Consider the following 17,617-nt stretch of genomic DNA (forward strand, 5'->3'; position numbering starts at 1 on the left):
GTGAGGTGGGGAGCAGGCCCCCCGCTGAGCAGAGAGCCCGATGCAGGGCTTGATCCCAGGACCCTGAGATCATGACCTGAGCCAAAGGCAGAGGCTTTAACCCACTGAGCCACCCAGGCGCCCCAACACTTGACTTTTTGATAGAGTTCTTATTTCTTAATTGGATAAAATTTTAATTGGGTACGTTTATATTCTGTACCTGAACAAAACAAAATTTGAGAAGGCCTATGATTTTCAGCATCCAAATGTGAAATTTCCAAAAGAAACAGAGAGACAACTTTTTAAATGAGTTTTGTCTTGTGAAAACATTTGTTGAAGAATGACATTTTGGGGCGCCTGGTGGCTCAGTCGGTTAAGCATCTGCCTTCAGCTCGGGTCATGATCCCAGGATCCTAGGATGGACTTCCCCATAGGGCTCCCTGCTCGGCGGGGAGCCTGCTTCTCCCTCTGTCTGCTGCTCCTCCTGCTTGTGCTTTGTCTCACTCTATCTCTGTCAAATAAATAAATAAATAAAATCCTTTTTAAAAAAGTATCATTTTTAAAAGTATCATTTTTGTCAGAGAGAGAGAGAGCACAAGAGGGGGGAGCAGCAGACAGAGGGAGAAGCAGGTTCTCCGCAGAACAGGAAGCCCTATGGGGGACTCGATCTCAGGACCCTGGGATCATGACCTGAGCCGAAGGCAGACACTTAACCAATTGAGCCACCCAGGTGCCCCTAAAAATAAAATCTTAAAAAATAATTTTTAGGGGTGCCTGGGTGGCTCAGTCAGTTGAGTATCTGACACGATTTTGGCTCAAGTCATAATCTGAAGCATGTGAGATGGAGCTCCAAGTCAGGCGTGGAGCCTGCATAAGATTCTTACTCTCCTTCTGGCTCTGACCTCCCTGCTCTCTCTGTCTCTCAAAATAATAATAATAATAAATTCACTTAAAAATTTTTTGAAAAATATTTTATTTATTTACTTGAGAGAGAGTAAGAGAGAAAGCATGAGAGGGGAGAGGGTCCGAGGGAGAAGCAGATTCCCTGCTGAGTAGAGAGCCTGATTCGGAACTTGATCCCAGGACTCCAGGATCACAACCTGAGCCGATGGCAGTCGCTTAACCAACTAAGCCACCCAGGCACCCACTTTAAAAAATTTTTAATGGGGGGGGCGCCTGGGTGGCTCAGTGGGTTAAACCTCTGCCTTCGGCTCAGGTCATGGTCTCAGGGTCTTGGGATCGAGCCCCGCATCGGACTCTCTGCTCAGCAGGGAGCCTGCTTCCTCTTCTCTCTCTGCCTGCCTCTCTGCCTACTTGTGATTTCTGTCTGTCAAATAAATAAATAAAATCTTTAAAAAAATTTTTTTAATGGGGATAATAGTAATAGACTCATTGGGTTATTGTAAGGATGAAATGAGGTAACATGCATAACACACTTAGCACAGTGCTTGGCAGATAGAGCACTCGATAAACATGAACTATTATTATTGTTTTTGTTACTATTATTAAGAGGCTATGTTCTTGATTGCTGTTAAATTATCTTTATCACTGACTTGGTGTCCTAACATTAGCAGATTGGTGGCTTGACCTTGTCTTTACCTAGCAAAGGAATCCAGTGATCAGGAAGATTCACCATATTAAATCATAGCATTGACCAGCATTTTCAAGAATGTTTTCTTTAGAATGTTGGCCCTGGGGGCGCCTGAGTGGCTCAGTGGGTTAAAGCCTCTGCCTTCGGCTCAGGTCATGATCCCGGGGTCCTGGGATTGAGTTCCGCATTGGGCTCTCTGCTTAGAGGGGAGCCTGCTTCCCTCTCTCTCTGCCTGCCTCTCTGCCTACTTGTGATCTCTGTCTGTCAAATAAATAAATCTTTAAAAAAAAATATGTTGGCCCTGTAAGATGCTCTGTCAGCAAAATGTTCTGCAGTCGACTGCCATTGGGAAGCTCTAGCCATGTTCTTGCAAATTTGTAATACTGTGTTAGCACTGTAAAAATCTGAGAAGCCTTGCAGTAAAGAAACACTTTAATTTTGTTTAACCCTCATTTTCCCAGTTTATTTGTAGCCTCTCCTCTCTTCTTTGTATGTAATCCCTCAAAATAAACAGAGTATTCTAAAAAATATATTTCATGAAACACGGATCCAGTCTTTTTCATTTCAGAAATGGAAGGCCCAATTGGGGGGACTTTCCCAAGGCCACACAGTAATAGTGGATTCTAAGGCCTTGATCTGAGGTCTCCAAATCCGTATGACTTTTTTTTTCTAGGAAAGTCGTTTTGTATGTTATAATCTTTGGGCCATGGATCAACTGATGTGGGCTATATATTAATTAGGAAATGTATGATACCTTTGAAAGGACAAGACTATTTTATAATAGCCAGAGGTTTTCTATTGTAAAATCTACGGCTTCAACAGCCTCCATACTCTCTGGGACTAAAGGTCTCCACTCACAGGCAGTAGGCAGGGACCTTAGACCACAGTTAATGGGACATTGTCTCTTGAACTGACACAAGATGAACGCCAGGGGGCGCACTTTCCTAAGGCTATCAACTAAGATTTACAGAGCCACAAGGCATAGACGCAGGGAGAACGCGGAGGAAGACAGAAGACACTATCACTGTGGGGTCATAATGATGTTTAAGATATTAAAGCCATGGAAGACAAATTAGAAAAGAAAAGGAATCCAAATAGCACTGTATCAATGTATAAAACTTCTGTTTCATAATCAACAAAAGTAAGGTAAAAAAATGTAATGTGGGTGTGCCTGGTGGCTCAGTGGGTTAAGCCTCTGCCTTCAGCTCAGGTCATGGTCTCAAGGTCCTGGGATCGAGCCCCGCATCGGGTTCTCTGCTCAGCGGGAAGCCTGCTTCTCCCTCTCCCACTCCCCCTGCCTGTGTTCCCTCTCTCTGTCAAATAAATAAAATCTTAAAAAAAAAAAAAAAAGAATTTGGGAAGAGCAGAGACGAGGTGTGTCTTGCTCCCCACTGCATTCCTAGCCCCTGAGGCAATGCCTGGCATACAGTAAGTTCCCTATCCACAGAAACTTCTCTACCTGAGACATTTCTCAGACTCACAAAGCTGTATGGAGAGCAAACATGGCCAACTCTTTCTGCCACTCACAGATGGTTATTGACCATCATTTCAGTCTCTGGTACTGGTGTTCATCAGGCATGTTTGCTGTGGTTTTGCTTTGGTTTGAGCAGTTTAATGAACATTTTTTTAAAGATTTTATTTATTTATTTGACAGACAGAGATCACAAGTAGGCAGAGAGGCAGGCAGAGAGAGAGGAGGGGAGGAAGCAGGCTCCCTGCTGAGTAGAGAGCCCCATGCAGGGCTCCATCCCAAGACTTGGGATCATGACCCGAGCCGAAGGCAGAGGCTTTAACCTACTGAGCCACCCAGGCGCCCCTTAATGAACATTATTAATGTATATATCTGATACATACAAAAGCAGTGGGAGTGTTGAAAGTTCCAGTAAGAAGCGATGTAGGGTTATAAAATGAAATGAAATGAAACTAGAATGAAATGAAACTAGAATGTGAAAGTTACCAGGGTTGCACAAAAATCTACATAAAGAGTAGTGAACATTCTTTTTTTTTTTTTTTAAATAGGCTCCACACCCAGCATGGAGTTCAACATGAGGTTTGAACCAATGACCCTGAGATTAAGACCGGAGCCAAGATCTAGTTGAACATTCAACCAACTGAGCCACCCAGGCGCCCTGACTAGTGAACATTCTGTTGGGTAAATACAAGATCATACAACATGTGAAGTATGCTTTGCTTATGAAGGACTCCCCCGCCTCCAAAAAAAAAAAATCAAGAAGAACCATCTATCTCAACTGAGGAAATAAATGTCCTAGGCTCATTCCCAGAGCACCTTATTTTGGGATGTGGGTAGAGCTAAAGGTCTTTGCCCGCCTTCCAAGTCTTTTTTCAATCCTTTTATGAAACGTTACCATCCCAAGCTTCTCTGAAAATGATTATTGTGAAATCTTGTATTTAAAGATGTTATAGCAAAAAGCCAGGATAATCGATCTATATAAAGAAGGGTCGCATTCTCTTAAAAAGAAAAAAGTCAGTGAATCCCTCCCATTGTGTATCCCCTTGCTCCATCTGTATAGGATTTTACAAAATATTATCATCTAGATTTTGGAATATATTACCATTTTTTGAGTGCCCATTAGAGGTCAGGCACTTCTTAACATTATCTTATTTAATCCTCACAATGTCTCTGTGAGACTGATATTATTATCTCCTAGATTAGGAAACTAGGATGCTTAAAGGTTAAGTAACTTCCCCAAAGTCACACAACTATGAAGTGTTTATCCTGGAATTGGAAGCATCATTTTGTTGGATTCCAACATGCTCCTTACACTATATCAACCTGCCCCCCTTAAGTTCATCCTTACAACAAGCATGTAAAGGAAAGTAAGAAAATTATCCCCCCCCCCTACTTGAATGAAAACAGTAAAGCCCAGAACTCAGATCTTCTGTCTCAAATCACTGTACTTTTACTTCGCTGGTTAAAGGTTAATGGTCAGAACTTTTACAAGGGGGACCCCTGGGGGGCTTAGTCAGTTAAGCTCTGTCTTTGGCTTGGGTCAGGATCCCGGGGTCCTAGCCTGCTTGTGTGCGCTCTCTCTCTGACAAATAAATAAAATCTTTAAAAAACAAACAAACAAAAAAACCTTTACATGGGTTGGACTTTCTTAGTGACCAGAGAGTAAACACCTGGGGAGAGGTGGGAACGGGGTGGGCCTGCTCTCTTGGTGGGATGAGGGAGGGAACCAGCAGCACTGGCTCTAGCCCTTGGATTTTGTTCCAGAGCTGCTAGGTACTTCCCTGGCTTTTTGGCAACATTCCTAATCTGCTCAGTGGAAATTGCCCATTGCTGACTTTGACTCTTCAAATGCAATCCTGGCCAGACTGTGTGGGACATGATAGGTTATGCGTGTCCTTTCAAAACACTATGTTCTGGATTAGGCCTTTGGACAATTGGTTTGGGCAAATGGTCTTGTAGGACTAATTACATCTTGTCCCATGGATCTTTAGGGAAGTTGAACAGAATGACCCATTTGAGGATTAACTCTTCACGTGCTATCTTGGAACCCAGGGCTGGCTGGGACAGGCTAGGGTGCTAGGGGAGATATTAAAACCTGAGGACAGATTCTGGTCAAATTTCCTGAAATGATTTCCCTGGGAATTATAGGTTTTGAATTTTAATAAGATTGGACCTCTCCCTTTCTAATGTATATGTGTGTTTATCCCTGTGGATTCCAAATATTACTATTGACTTTAGCTTGCCATTAATCTAATATTAAACATTTTCTAAAGCAGTTGCATAACACTGATGCCAAGTACACAAAGATAAATGTATGAAAATGTAGAGGACTTCTGCCTCCATCCGAGAGGGAGTAACAACCCTTGGGATTTACCCTTTGCCTGAACCAACCAAGAAAAAAAATATATAGAAAATGCATCAAACAATAGTTTTCTAGGACCCATCAGGCAATGTAGGAAAAGTGATCCCTGAAAAATGGTTAAAAAGTAAGGTGTACCCCCCAACCCAGGCTGGATACAAAAGTTGGGGGGTTCAGTACAAACAAAAAAAATAGAGGCCTGGGTCGCCTGGGTGGCTCAGTCGTTAAGCGTCTGCCTTCGGCTCAGGTCATGATCCCGGGGTCCTGTGATGGAGCGCTGCCTCTCTACTCAGTGGGGAGTCTGCTTCTCCCTCTGCTTGCTGCTCCCCTGCTTGTGCCTTCTCTCTGACAAATAAATTAATAAAATCTTAAGAAAAAAAGTAGGGGGTCCTTATTCAAAAGGCAGGGAAGAAGTTTCCCTTTCTCCCAGTCGCTCATGCTGTCATGATTTTTTAAAAAGATTTTTTTTGTTTTTATTTATTTATTTGACAGAAAGATCACAAGTAGACAGAGAGGCAGGCAGAGAGGGGAGAGGGGGGAAGCAGGCTCCCTGACAAGCAGAGAGCCCGATACAGGGCTCGATCCCAGGACCCTGAGATCATGACCTGAGATCATGACCTGAGCCAAAGGCAGAGGCTTAATCTACTGAGCCACCCAGGTGCCCCTAAAAAGATTTTCTTTATTTGTCAGAGAGAGAGAGCACACAAGCAGAGGGAGCAGCAGGCAGAGGGAGAAGCAGGCTCCCGGCTGAGCAAGGAGCCCCACGCGGGACTGGATCCCGGGACACCAGGATCATGACTGAAGCCGAAGGTAGACACTTAACCGAATGAGCCACCCAGGCGTCCCTGTCATGGTGATTTTTTTTAAGTGCTATTTATTGTTGCATTCCTCAGGCACGAGACCCTTTGAGGGCAAATGCAGACCCTCAGAGGTGCCCAGAAGCCATGCCCTCTGACAAGGCATGACACACGTGCTTAGTGCACACCCGCTGCTGGCTACTCCCTCACGCCAGCTGCCGTATCGCTGCCCCAGGGAAGATGAGCAAGGAATTTGCACTTCCCATAAATCTGACACCCCCAACGACTGTGGATGAGTAGCCCCCAGGGGTACTGAAAACTCTGGGCCAGGATGATTTGGAACCTGGATAAAAGGAGGCAAGAGGTTTATCCCTGCGGAATCTTCTGCTGAATGTACTGCGGGCTGCCGACCTGCGACACAATGGTCACCACCATGCCCTGCCCTGATACACCACAGAGACAGACACCTAATTCTGACTCTCTCTGTGCCCAGGCCCGTCCCCACTGGAGACAAGAGGGTGGCATTAGTTGCTGGGCAAGGGAAGAGAGGGGGAGGCTGAGGTGCCAGAGGGTGAGGGCACCTGTCCCAGAGAAGCAATGAGACAGAGGGGAAGAGGGCCATGTGTGAACCCCGGTCCCAAGCCTCTAGTGCACGCGCTGCAGTCCCATGGGCCTTCACTTACAAAACACACATTCAAAGATAAAATTATAAGGAATTTCAAGATGGTGACCACAGAGCACTAAATCCAGAGGAGATCGGGCGCGTTCAGGGTGGTATGGCCGTAGACAGAGCATTAAATCCAAACACAGGCCCTTTGGGGTTTGCGGCCCTGTGCCACTTGCTTGGGCTACCAGTTTGTGAAGCTGTTCCTATTTACCAGGGAGGGGGCACCGAGACAGCCTGGCAGACTTCCTGAATTAGGGAGACATGGCTGAGCGTCTGGAGACACCAAGGCAGCTAGAGCACGTAAGAAAGAAGAGCAGAGAGGAGAGAACTGCACAGAGGGAGAACTCCAAAGATCTGCAGATGGTGTCCCTCAAATATTCAGCAGAGTACTAAGCAGCGGGCGCCCGGGGGGCTCAGTTGATTAAGCGACTGCCTTCAGCTCAAGTCATGATCTTGGAGTCTCAGGATCGAGTCCCGCATCGGGCTCCCCGCTCACTGGAGAGTTGCTTCTCCCTCTGACCTTACCCCCTCTTGTGCTCTCTCTCTCATTCTAATAAATAAATAAAATTTTAAAGAGGAATACTAAGCAGTGCATTCACGTGAGAAAACTACCAGGGACAGGGGAAGAACCATCTGAAAGAATTAGAGGACACAGTGCCTGGTGCACACATAAGGCCAGAAACGGTGCCTGATCCCACCAGCCGGAATGGAACAAGCTCATGATTTATAGGGCATCACGTAGAGTACAGCTAGGTCTTGCCTGAGTAGTGCAGAATACTACCAAGAAGCTCAAGAAGATTTATAGGAATACAAAAAGATTCAAGACCCAACATAATGAAAATGACAGTGCCTGGTATCCAATCGAAATCATAAATGAGTCAAGTAAATACAAGCCATAATGAGAATAATCAATTTATCAAAAACAAAGCAGAAATGTTAGAATTAGCAGAGAAGAATATTAAAACAGTTATAACTGTATTCCACATGTTTAAAAAATGAAGTAGAGACTTGGAAGATAGGCAAAAGCAAGAAAATAAAAGTAAACAAATGGGACCACATCAAACTAAAAAGCTTCTGCACAGCAAAGGAAACCAGCAACAAAATGAAAAGGTGACCTACTGAGTGGGAGAAGATATTTGCAAATCACACATCTAAGAAGGGGTTAATATATCCAAAATATATAAAAACTCATACAACTCAGTAAGCAAACACCAAAACCAAACAATGTAATTAAAAAAATGGGCGGAAGAACTGAACAGACATTTTTCCAAAGACATACGAGTGGCCAACAGGTACACAAAAAGGCGCTCAACATCACCAGTGATCAGGGAAATGCAAATCCAAACCACAAGGAGTTATCTAATATCTAATAGGACTATCATCAGAAAGACAAGGGATAACAAGTGTTGGGGAGGATGTGGCGAACAGGGAACCAGCCTGCATTGTTGGTGGGAATGTAAATTTGTGCAGCCAATACAGAAAACAGTATGGAGGTTCCTCAAAAATTTAAAAACAGAACTACAGTAGTTCCCCCTGAGATGAAGTCAGAAAAAAATATTAAAATATACATACAAATGTATATATATATATATGATATATATACAATAAATATAAAATATTTTATACATTATATAAAATAATTTGTTCAGTTATTCAGCAAGTATTTATCACCTACTGTGGTAGACTGAATGTCTATCCAACATAACATCCAAATCCCTAAAATGTATGTCGCCTTATGTGTAAAAAGAGTTTTTGCATGTCAGATTAAGGAGTTTGAGATGAGATTATTTTGAATTATCTGAGTGGTTCCAAAATGCCATCACAAGTGTCCCTATGGGAGAGAGGCAGAGGGAGATTACTGAGAAGAAAGCCGTATGATAGCAGAGTCAGAGAAGGTGCTATGCTGCTAGCTTTGAAGATGGAAGGAAGGGGACAAGAGCCAAGGACTGCAAGGAATGCGACTTAAGTATCTAATACTGGAAATGCCAAGGAAACCGATTTTCCCTTAGAGCCTCTGCAGGGTGTGTGGCTTGCCAACACTTTGGTTTCAGCCCGGTGAATCTGATTTCCAGCTTCTGGCCTCTATTTAACTGTGAGAGAATTAATTTCTGTGAGTTTAAGTCACCAAATTTGTGGTAATTTTTTTTACAGCAGCCACAGGCAACAAATGCACTATTATGGCTAGACACTGCTCTAAGTGTTTGAGATGATCAAGGAACAAAACAAAGGCCTCTGCCTTAATGGAGCTTAAACTCTACTCTAGTGGAGTAAACAGACAATATATCATATGCATATTAAACAAGTAAATTGATATTTTAAATACAGTGGCTATGGTAGGCCTCATTGAGGAAGAGGTGTCTGAGCAGACTTTTAATTTGGTGTTTATTTAAAAAACGAGGACAAAACTAAAATACTGGATACTACCTTGTAAGTTAGGAAAGAGATGATTATTATCTCAAGTGTTCTAACATCCACATATGATTTGGAAGAACTGGTATTAACTTGAGACTTGTTAAACATACATGCTAACATATCAAGGGTCATCAATGAAAGAACAGAGATAGAATGTATAATCTCCAAATTAATAGTGGGGGAAAATGGAATAAGAAAATAAAATTCAATTTTTTTTAAGCTGATAAAGGAGAAAAAGCAAAGGAAATTAGAACAGATAGACAGCAACCAGTAAGATGTTAGAAACAAATACAAAAAAATGTGACCTCAGAGATGCAAACGGATATAATATTCCAGTTAAAGGAGGTTGTCAAATAAGGGGCAGAAAGGGAAAATCCCCCTAAAATGGAAAGACACTCCTAAAATATGAGAACACAGAAAGGCTGACAGTTAAGCAATGAAGAAATATACCAAGCAAATACTAGCCAAAAGCCTGAGTAGTTCTACTAATGTAAGTCAAAACAGAATTTAAAATGCATTGTTTGGGACTGAGAAGGTCACTACAGCAAGATAAAAGGTGGGGCACTGTAACGTTCCTTCCTCAATTTTTGATAGGTTAAAACTAAAGACAAAAAATTAATAACAATACAGAATGTTCGAAGAACCTAGTTAACAAACTTGGCTGGAAACGGCTAAGAATATTCACGTACCAGTCTTCTCGTTCACTGGGAGGTTTCTCCAATGTGAAGGTGGAATGCTTGATCATAGGGTTTGTATATTTTCAGAGAAGACTACAGATAGAATTCAAGTTCTGTGTACCCCTCTACCTTATTCTCCTTCACCCTTCCCCAGGAGATCACCACGGTCCTGGACGTGCTGTTTATCATTCTAAAGCAATTTCAAAATGTACTAGTTCACATGTTTATGTGTAGCCCTTAAACATTATAAAGTATTATTTATACTTTTAAAAAAGGAATTTTAATTATTTACTTTTTATAAGTTATTTAAAATTTATATAAATGGGGGGGGCACCAAGCTGTCAGAAGAGCATGTGACTCTTGATCTCAGGGTTGTGAGTTCAAGCCCCACACTGGGTACAGAGATTACTAAAAGAAAATAAACTTAAAAAAATAAAACTTATGGGGGTGCCTGGGTGGCTCAGTAGTTAAGCATTTGCCTTCAGCTCAGGTCATGATCCCAGGGTCCTGGGATCGAGCCCCACATCAGGCTCCCTGCTCAGTGGGGAGCCTGCTTCTCCCACTCTCCCTGCTTGTGTTCCCTCTCTCCCTGTGTTTCTCTATCAAATAAATAAATAATCTTAAAGGAAAAAAAAGAATTGCTTAGTTTTAAGATGTGGGCACCTTTGACTTTACAAAACACTACCATGTTACTTTTCCAAGTAGTTTGTGCCAATTTATATCAACACCATCAAGTTTACATTGCTGATAACTGTCATCTAGTATCAAGACTTCTCCATGTTTGCCAATCTGATGCATGTGAAATTGGACCTGTTTTATTTTGCGTCCCTGTGATTAGATTGATCTCAAATTCATTGGCTGCTGGGGCTTCCTCTTCTATGAAAAGCCTATTCATACTCTTTGCTCACTTTTGAGTCTCCTGTTTTTACTTATAAAGTTTGTAATGTATGCACAGTAAGGTTCATTTTGGTGTATACTTCCACATTGTAACAAATACAATATGTAACTCCACAATTAAGATACAAAATGGTTCCGTTGACTCCTGAGATTCCCTCTTACTGTCCCCTTTGTGGTCAAGTGCCTCTCCCCACACCAACCCATGCTAATCATTACTCTGTTTTCTACTCCTCGTTTTGCGTATTACACGATGTAATGTAGAAGGAATTATACCATATGCAGCCTTTTGATTCTAGCTTTTTACATTTAACATAATGCATAGGAGAGCCACATTACTGAATGTATTAATAGTGTGTTCCTTTTATTTAAGTAAGCTCTACAGCCAAATTGAACTCTCAACCCTGAGATCAAGAATCATACGCTCTATCAACATCCTGAGCCAGCCAGGTCCCCCAGTAATTTGTTCCTTTAAATTGCCAAGCAGTATTAGTATTCCATTCATGTAGGTACCAACCACTTGTTTTATTCACCAGCGGGACAGCTTGATTGCTTTAAGTTTTTGGTAATTATAAATAAAATTACTGCATTTACATACAGGCTTTTGTGTAAACATAAGTTTTCATTCCTCTTTGGTAAATTAGGAGTAGGAGTTCTTTAATTTTAATTTTAATATGCATACTTAAGAGAGTCCCTCCTTCTGAACAGAGGCCTTACTACATTTATATCCCGAACTCTTTCCCTCTTCTGTTAGCTTGTTTAGTGGCTTAGTGCCAATCTTATTTTTACCTTCCCCAACAAAAATAGTCATTTTACTTTTAGTCCATGTTTATTTGAATGCATGAACATTTCAACAATTAATGTGATCACCATTTCTTCTTGCATCCCACTCACTTCTAAAAAGCACATTTTAATGATCTGCTTTGGAATGATAAATTGGATTAAGTGAACAGAATGTTCTAGTATTATGACAGAACCTGGTATCTCCAAAATACATATTCTTGGATGATAGAACCTAATCATCTATTTCATGTAGGATGCTACACACTGGTCCAGAACAATTGACTTTTCTAGTCCACTTCAGCTGTGAAGGAGATGACCCTCTGTTTATTATTGCCTACATAAGAGACGAGGGAGAAGGCTAACAGATGCCCCCCTGGACCTCACTTCAGGATCCTCGAGGTTTTCATGCTACTCTTCTCTATAAACATTTGACCCGTGTATATCTAATTTCCTCTTAACATAATCAAATGAAAAATTATATTAAGCAGAATACTTAATATTCCTAAACACTTTATGAGTTATCAACTATTTTAAGAATATTTATGAAAGTCAGACAAAAAGGGGGAAATGTCTGTGGTACCTTTCTCTATCATCAAAGCTCCTTAACTCAAAGAGTAATTAGAAACAAATCTTTGAAAAATGCCAACTCCACAGCTCATATTGCAACTAGTGTTTTAGGACAGACATGTAGGTCTGATTCTGGGGAAATTTGCCTTTGCTTTTTTGGGGTGTTATCTTTTTTAAAATCTAGCAAATTCCATACTGCCCTTTTAAATATGTTAACCGCTGTGAAGAAGTTCCCATTATTTTTTTCAGACAATTATCTTTTAAAAATGTTTTCATAAGATATTAACATACCAATGATTTAAATAAATCAACAGTGAAATAGATGTGCTTAATAAAAACTGGCAAATGTTTTGTTTTGGTATTTATGCGTGTGTGTGGGTGTGTGTATGTATGTATTTATAGTTATCTATTTATCTACTTATTTATTTAGTAGGCTCTACACCCAGCGTGGAGCCCAATGTGGGGTCTGAACTCACGACCCCAATATCAATACTTTACCTGAGATCAAGATTCAGACATTTAACCAACTGAGCCAACCTGGTGCCCCTGGAAAATGTTTTAAAAAATAACTTTTGGGGTGCCTGGGTGGCACAGTCATTTGGGTTTCCTACTCTTGGTTTCCACATAGGTCATAATCTTGGGGTTGTGAGATCGAGCCCTACATTGGGCTCTGTGTTCAACAGGGAGTCTGCTTTGGATTCTCTCCCTCTGCCTCTCCCCACATGCCCCCCGTGCAAGTGCTAATAATTAAATAAAATCTTTGAAAAAATAACTCTGACATAGAAGAAGAAAATACCTTTATGTATAGCAGGGACTTTTAATCAACACAAAACAGTTAAATACCTGAAAACAACTCACTCTTTGATAATTATTTTCAACTTAATGCCTTACTGGCTACTTAAGACTGATTTAGGAAACATAAAAGATATTACCTCTATGTCAACGGGCATACAATGTATAAAGATAGAATTTGTGAAAATAACCACACAAAGGAGGAGGGCAGAGTTGTATAGAACAGTTTCTGTATCCCATTGTAGCTAAGCCGGTTACCAATTCATATTAGTTTGTTGTAAATTTAAGATGTCAACTGCAATCTCCTAACCACCAAGAAAATAAGTAAAATGACAGGGAAAAAAGGAATGAGAAGGAAATCAATACTTATTGATGTATTAAATAAAAAAACATGTATTACAAAAAAAACCAAAAAAATGCATTACAAAAAAACATTCAAACACAAAAGATAGTAATAAAGGTGTTGAGAAACAAAAGATGTAAGATGTATAGCAAACAAATAGCAAAATGGCAGTTTTATTAGTCATTACTTCAAATGCAAATGGCTTAAACTCTCCAATCAAAAAAGGCAGATTGAAAAAATGGATTAAAAAAAACATTAACTATAGGCTGTCTATAAGATACTTGCTTTAGATCCCAAAACATAAATAGGTTGAAAGAGAAAAAAGGGATAAAGATATTGCATGCAAATAGTAACCAAAAGAGAGCTAGAGTGGCTCTATTACTATCAGACAAAATAAACTTTTAAGTAAAAAAGTGTACAAGAGACAAAGAGCAATAATATATATTAAAGGTCAATCCATCAAAAAGACAGAACAATCTATATATATAAACACCTAACAGAGTCCCAACGTACATGAAGCAGAAATTTAAAGAATAGAAGGAAGAAACAGACAGTTCTATGATAACAGCTGAAGACTTCAATACCCCACTTTCAATATGAATACAAGAAGAAGGTCAATAGTAGAACAGGACTTAAACACTATGTACATTCTTAAGTCCACATGCAGTATTCATTCTCCTGGAAAAATCTATGTTAGGCCACAAAACAAGTCTCAATAAATAAAAAAAAAAGACTCAATCATACACAGGATCTTCTCTGACCACAATGAAAAACCTAGAAATCAGTAACAGAAGTGAATAGTTCACAATATGTAAAAATTACATAACACGCTCTTAAATTACAAATATATCAAAAAAGAAACCACAATGGAAATTAGAAAGTGCTGAGATAAATGAAAATACTGTATTAAAACTTAACGAGATACAGCAAAAATAGTGCCAACAGGAGAATGCATAACTGTAAATGCCTACACTAAAAAATTTCAAATCAGGGGCACCTGGGTGGCTCAGTGGGTTAAAGCCTCTGCCTTCAGCTCAGGTCATGATCCCAGAGTCCTGGGATCAAGCCCCACATCAGGCTCCCTGCTCTGCAAGAAGCTTGCTTCTTCCTCTCTCTCTCTGCCTACTTCTCTGCCTACTTGTGATCTCTGTATGTGAAATAAATAAAATCTAAAAAAAAAATTTCAAATCAATAAGCTAACTTTTATACCTTAAAAAACTAGAAAAAGAGGAGCAAACTAAACTCAGAGCTAGCAGAGGGAAGTAAATAATAGAGATTAGAGTGGAAATAACCAAAGAACAGAAAAACAAAGGAGAAAAGCAACAAAGTCAAAAGTTGGCTCTTTGAAAAGATCAACAAAACAGATAAGCCTTTAGCTAAACTAAGAAAAAGAGAGTAAGCTCCAATTGCTAAAAATCAGAAATGAAGGTAGGACATTACTACCAACCTTACAGAAACGAAAAGGATGAAAAAAATGCTATGAACAACTGTACACCAATGCATTGGATAACCAAGATAAAATCAACAAATTCCTAGAAACAAAATACTAAAAATGACTCAAGAAGAAATAGAAAACCTGAAAGATCTATAAGCAAAGAGACTGAATAATTAAAAATTTCCCCTTAGAGAAAAGCTCAGGACCAGACGGCTCCACTGGTGAATTCTATTAAGCATTGAATTAACACCAATCCTTCTCAAAGTCTTCCAAAAATAGAAGAGGAAATAACACTTTGTAACTCCTTCTATTGAGAGAAAAGCCAAAGACACAAGACTACTACAGACCAGTCAATATCCCTTATGAATATATAATGCAAAAATCCTTATCAATGGGCTCCTGGGTGGTTTAGTCGGTTAAGCATCTGCCTGCGGCTCAGGTCATAATCAAGGGGTTCTGGGATTGACTCCCACATCAGGCTCCCTGCTCAGCGCAGAACCTGCTTCTCCCTCTCCCTTTGCCACTCCCCCTGCTTATGCTCTTGCTCTCTGTCAAATAAATAAAATCTTTATTTTAAAAAAAGATTTTGTTTATTTACTTGACAGAGATCACAAGTAGGCAGAGAGAGGCAGGTGGGGCGGGGGGAGTAGGTTCCCTGCTCAGCAGAGAGCCCAATGTGGGACTCGATTCCAGGACCCTGAGAGATCATAACCCGAGCTGAAAGCAGAGGCTCAACCCACTGAGCCACACAGGTGACCCCCAAATGAATAAAATCTTTTAAGAAAATCATCAAAATTACTAGGCAAACCAAATTAAGTAACGTATTAAAAGAATTATACACCAGGGAGCCTGGGTGGCTCAGTGGGTTAAAGCCTCTCCCTTCGGCTCAGGTCATGATTCCAGAGTCCCGGGATCAAGCCCATGCCGAGCCCTGCGTCTGGTGCTTAGTAGGGAGTCTGCTTCTCCTCCTTCCTTTGCCCCCCCACCCCGCTCCTCCTCTCTCGCTCGCTCTCTCAAATAAAATCTTCCAAAAACTGCATATGCTAGCAATGAACAATCTGAAAAGTAAATTAAGAAAACAATTCCATTTATAACAGAGCCGAAAAGAACAAAATTCATAGAATACATTTAGCCAGGATGATTTAAAAGACTTATATGGTGAAAAGTACAAAATATCACTGAAAAAAATTTTTTTTAAAAAGATTCATTCACTGTAGAGAGAAAGCACGGGGGCGCACATGAACCAGGGGAGGGGCAAAGGGACTTCAAGCACATTGCCTGCTGTGCACAGAACCCCACCCAGGGCCCGATCCCATGAGATCAGGACCTGAGCTGAAACCAAGAGTTGGACGCCCTACCAACTGAGCCACCCAGGAGCCCCTATTGAAAGAAATTTCTTAAAGACCTAAAATAAGTGGTTTAAAAATGTAAAGACACTGGGGCTCCTGGGTGGCTCAGTCACGTAAACATCTGACTTGATTTCGCCTTAGATCATGATCTCAGGATTGAGATCTAGTCCCGTGTTGTACTCTGTGCTTCGTGTGGAGCCTGCTTAAGATTCTCTCTCCCTGGGGCGCCTGGGTGGCTCAGTTAGTTAAGCGTCTGCCTTCGGCTCAGGTCATGATCCCAGGGTTCTGGGATGGAGTCCCCCATCAGGTTCCTGCTTTTCCCTCTGCCCCTCCTCCAGCTCGTGTTCTCCCTCTCTGACAAATAAAAATTTTTAAAATGGTTAAAATGGAAAATTTTATTGTGTAATTTATAAACTTTTTTAATTAAAGAAAAGGTTTTAAAAATTTTTATTACAATTAGAGGTTATGGGGCACATGAGTGGTTCAGTCAGTTAAGCATTTGACTTTTGCTTTTGGCTCAGATCATGATCTCAGGTTTGTGAGATTGAGCCCCATGTTGTTTCCATGCTGGGTGTGAAGCCTGCCTAAGATTGTCTCACTCCTCCCTCCGCATCTCCCACCCCCCCCAAAAAAGAAAGAATTAGAAGTTATGAGGGAGATGTTTTTATAGCTATAGAACTATTACATTCTAATGTGTCTCCACAGCATATTATATTCTGTATCAAATAAAAAATTTCTACACGGGACATCTGGGTGGCTCAGTCAGTTAAATGTCTGCCTTCAGCTTAGGTCATGATCCAGGGTCCTGGGATGGAGCCCTGTGTGGGGCTTCCCATGCAGTGGGGAGCCTGCTTCGCCCTCTCCCTCTGCCCCTCCCCCTGCTCATCCTCTCTCAAATAAAATCTCAAAAAAAAAAAAAAAGGTTCTACAAAAGAAAGGTTAGTTTTGTTTTGTTTTTTTTACTATGCTAGATGTAAATTCTAGGGATTGGGGTTTTTTCTGTAGTATATTTAAAAAGAACTTTTTTTAAAGTAGGCTCCACACCCAGTATAGGGCTTGAACTCACGACCCAGAAATCAAGAGCTGCATGCTTTACTGACTGAGCCAGGCAGGGGCCCCTAGGGATTGTTAAATATAAAAGTATACTACATGTCTGTTCAAAAAAAGAAATACCTATTTATAATAGCTAGGAAAATAATTGAACAAAATGTTATATTTGAATCAAGTGTTTCCAGGTGAACAAATTTTTTCATTATTCAAATATAAAGCAAATTTTTGTAGGAAACTTGTACTGATTAATGAAGCATTAGCAAGGATACCATATAAAGCATAATTATGCGTGCCATTAGTACTGTTCTTTTCTTTTTAATGAACAGTAGGTTTTGGCAAATTTATGTAGATGACAGAACATGTTTATAACACTTCCTGCCGTTCACAGCATTAAACAGAATGGTCATTAAAACAAACAAAAAAACAGCTAATGTAAAAAAACATTATGGAT

At 40.6% G+C, this 17,617-nt stretch overlaps 1 protein-coding gene across 1 annotated transcript in view; it reads left to right on the forward strand.

Annotated features, from left to right (window-relative positions):
- LOC111157223 (MCTS1, re-initiation and release factor) overlaps nucleotides 1-17,617 on the forward strand; it is a 110,689-nt gene that overhangs the window by 10,256 nt on the left and 82,816 nt on the right. The window lies entirely within an intron of this gene.

The sequence above is a fragment of the Enhydra lutris genome, unplaced genomic scaffold (genome assembly GCF_002288905.1).
Source record: "Enhydra lutris kenyoni isolate GAN:26980312 unplaced genomic scaffold, ASM228890v2 scaffoldscaffold53, whole genome shotgun sequence".
Lineage (NCBI taxonomy): Eukaryota > Metazoa > Chordata > Mammalia > Carnivora > Mustelidae > Enhydra > Enhydra lutris.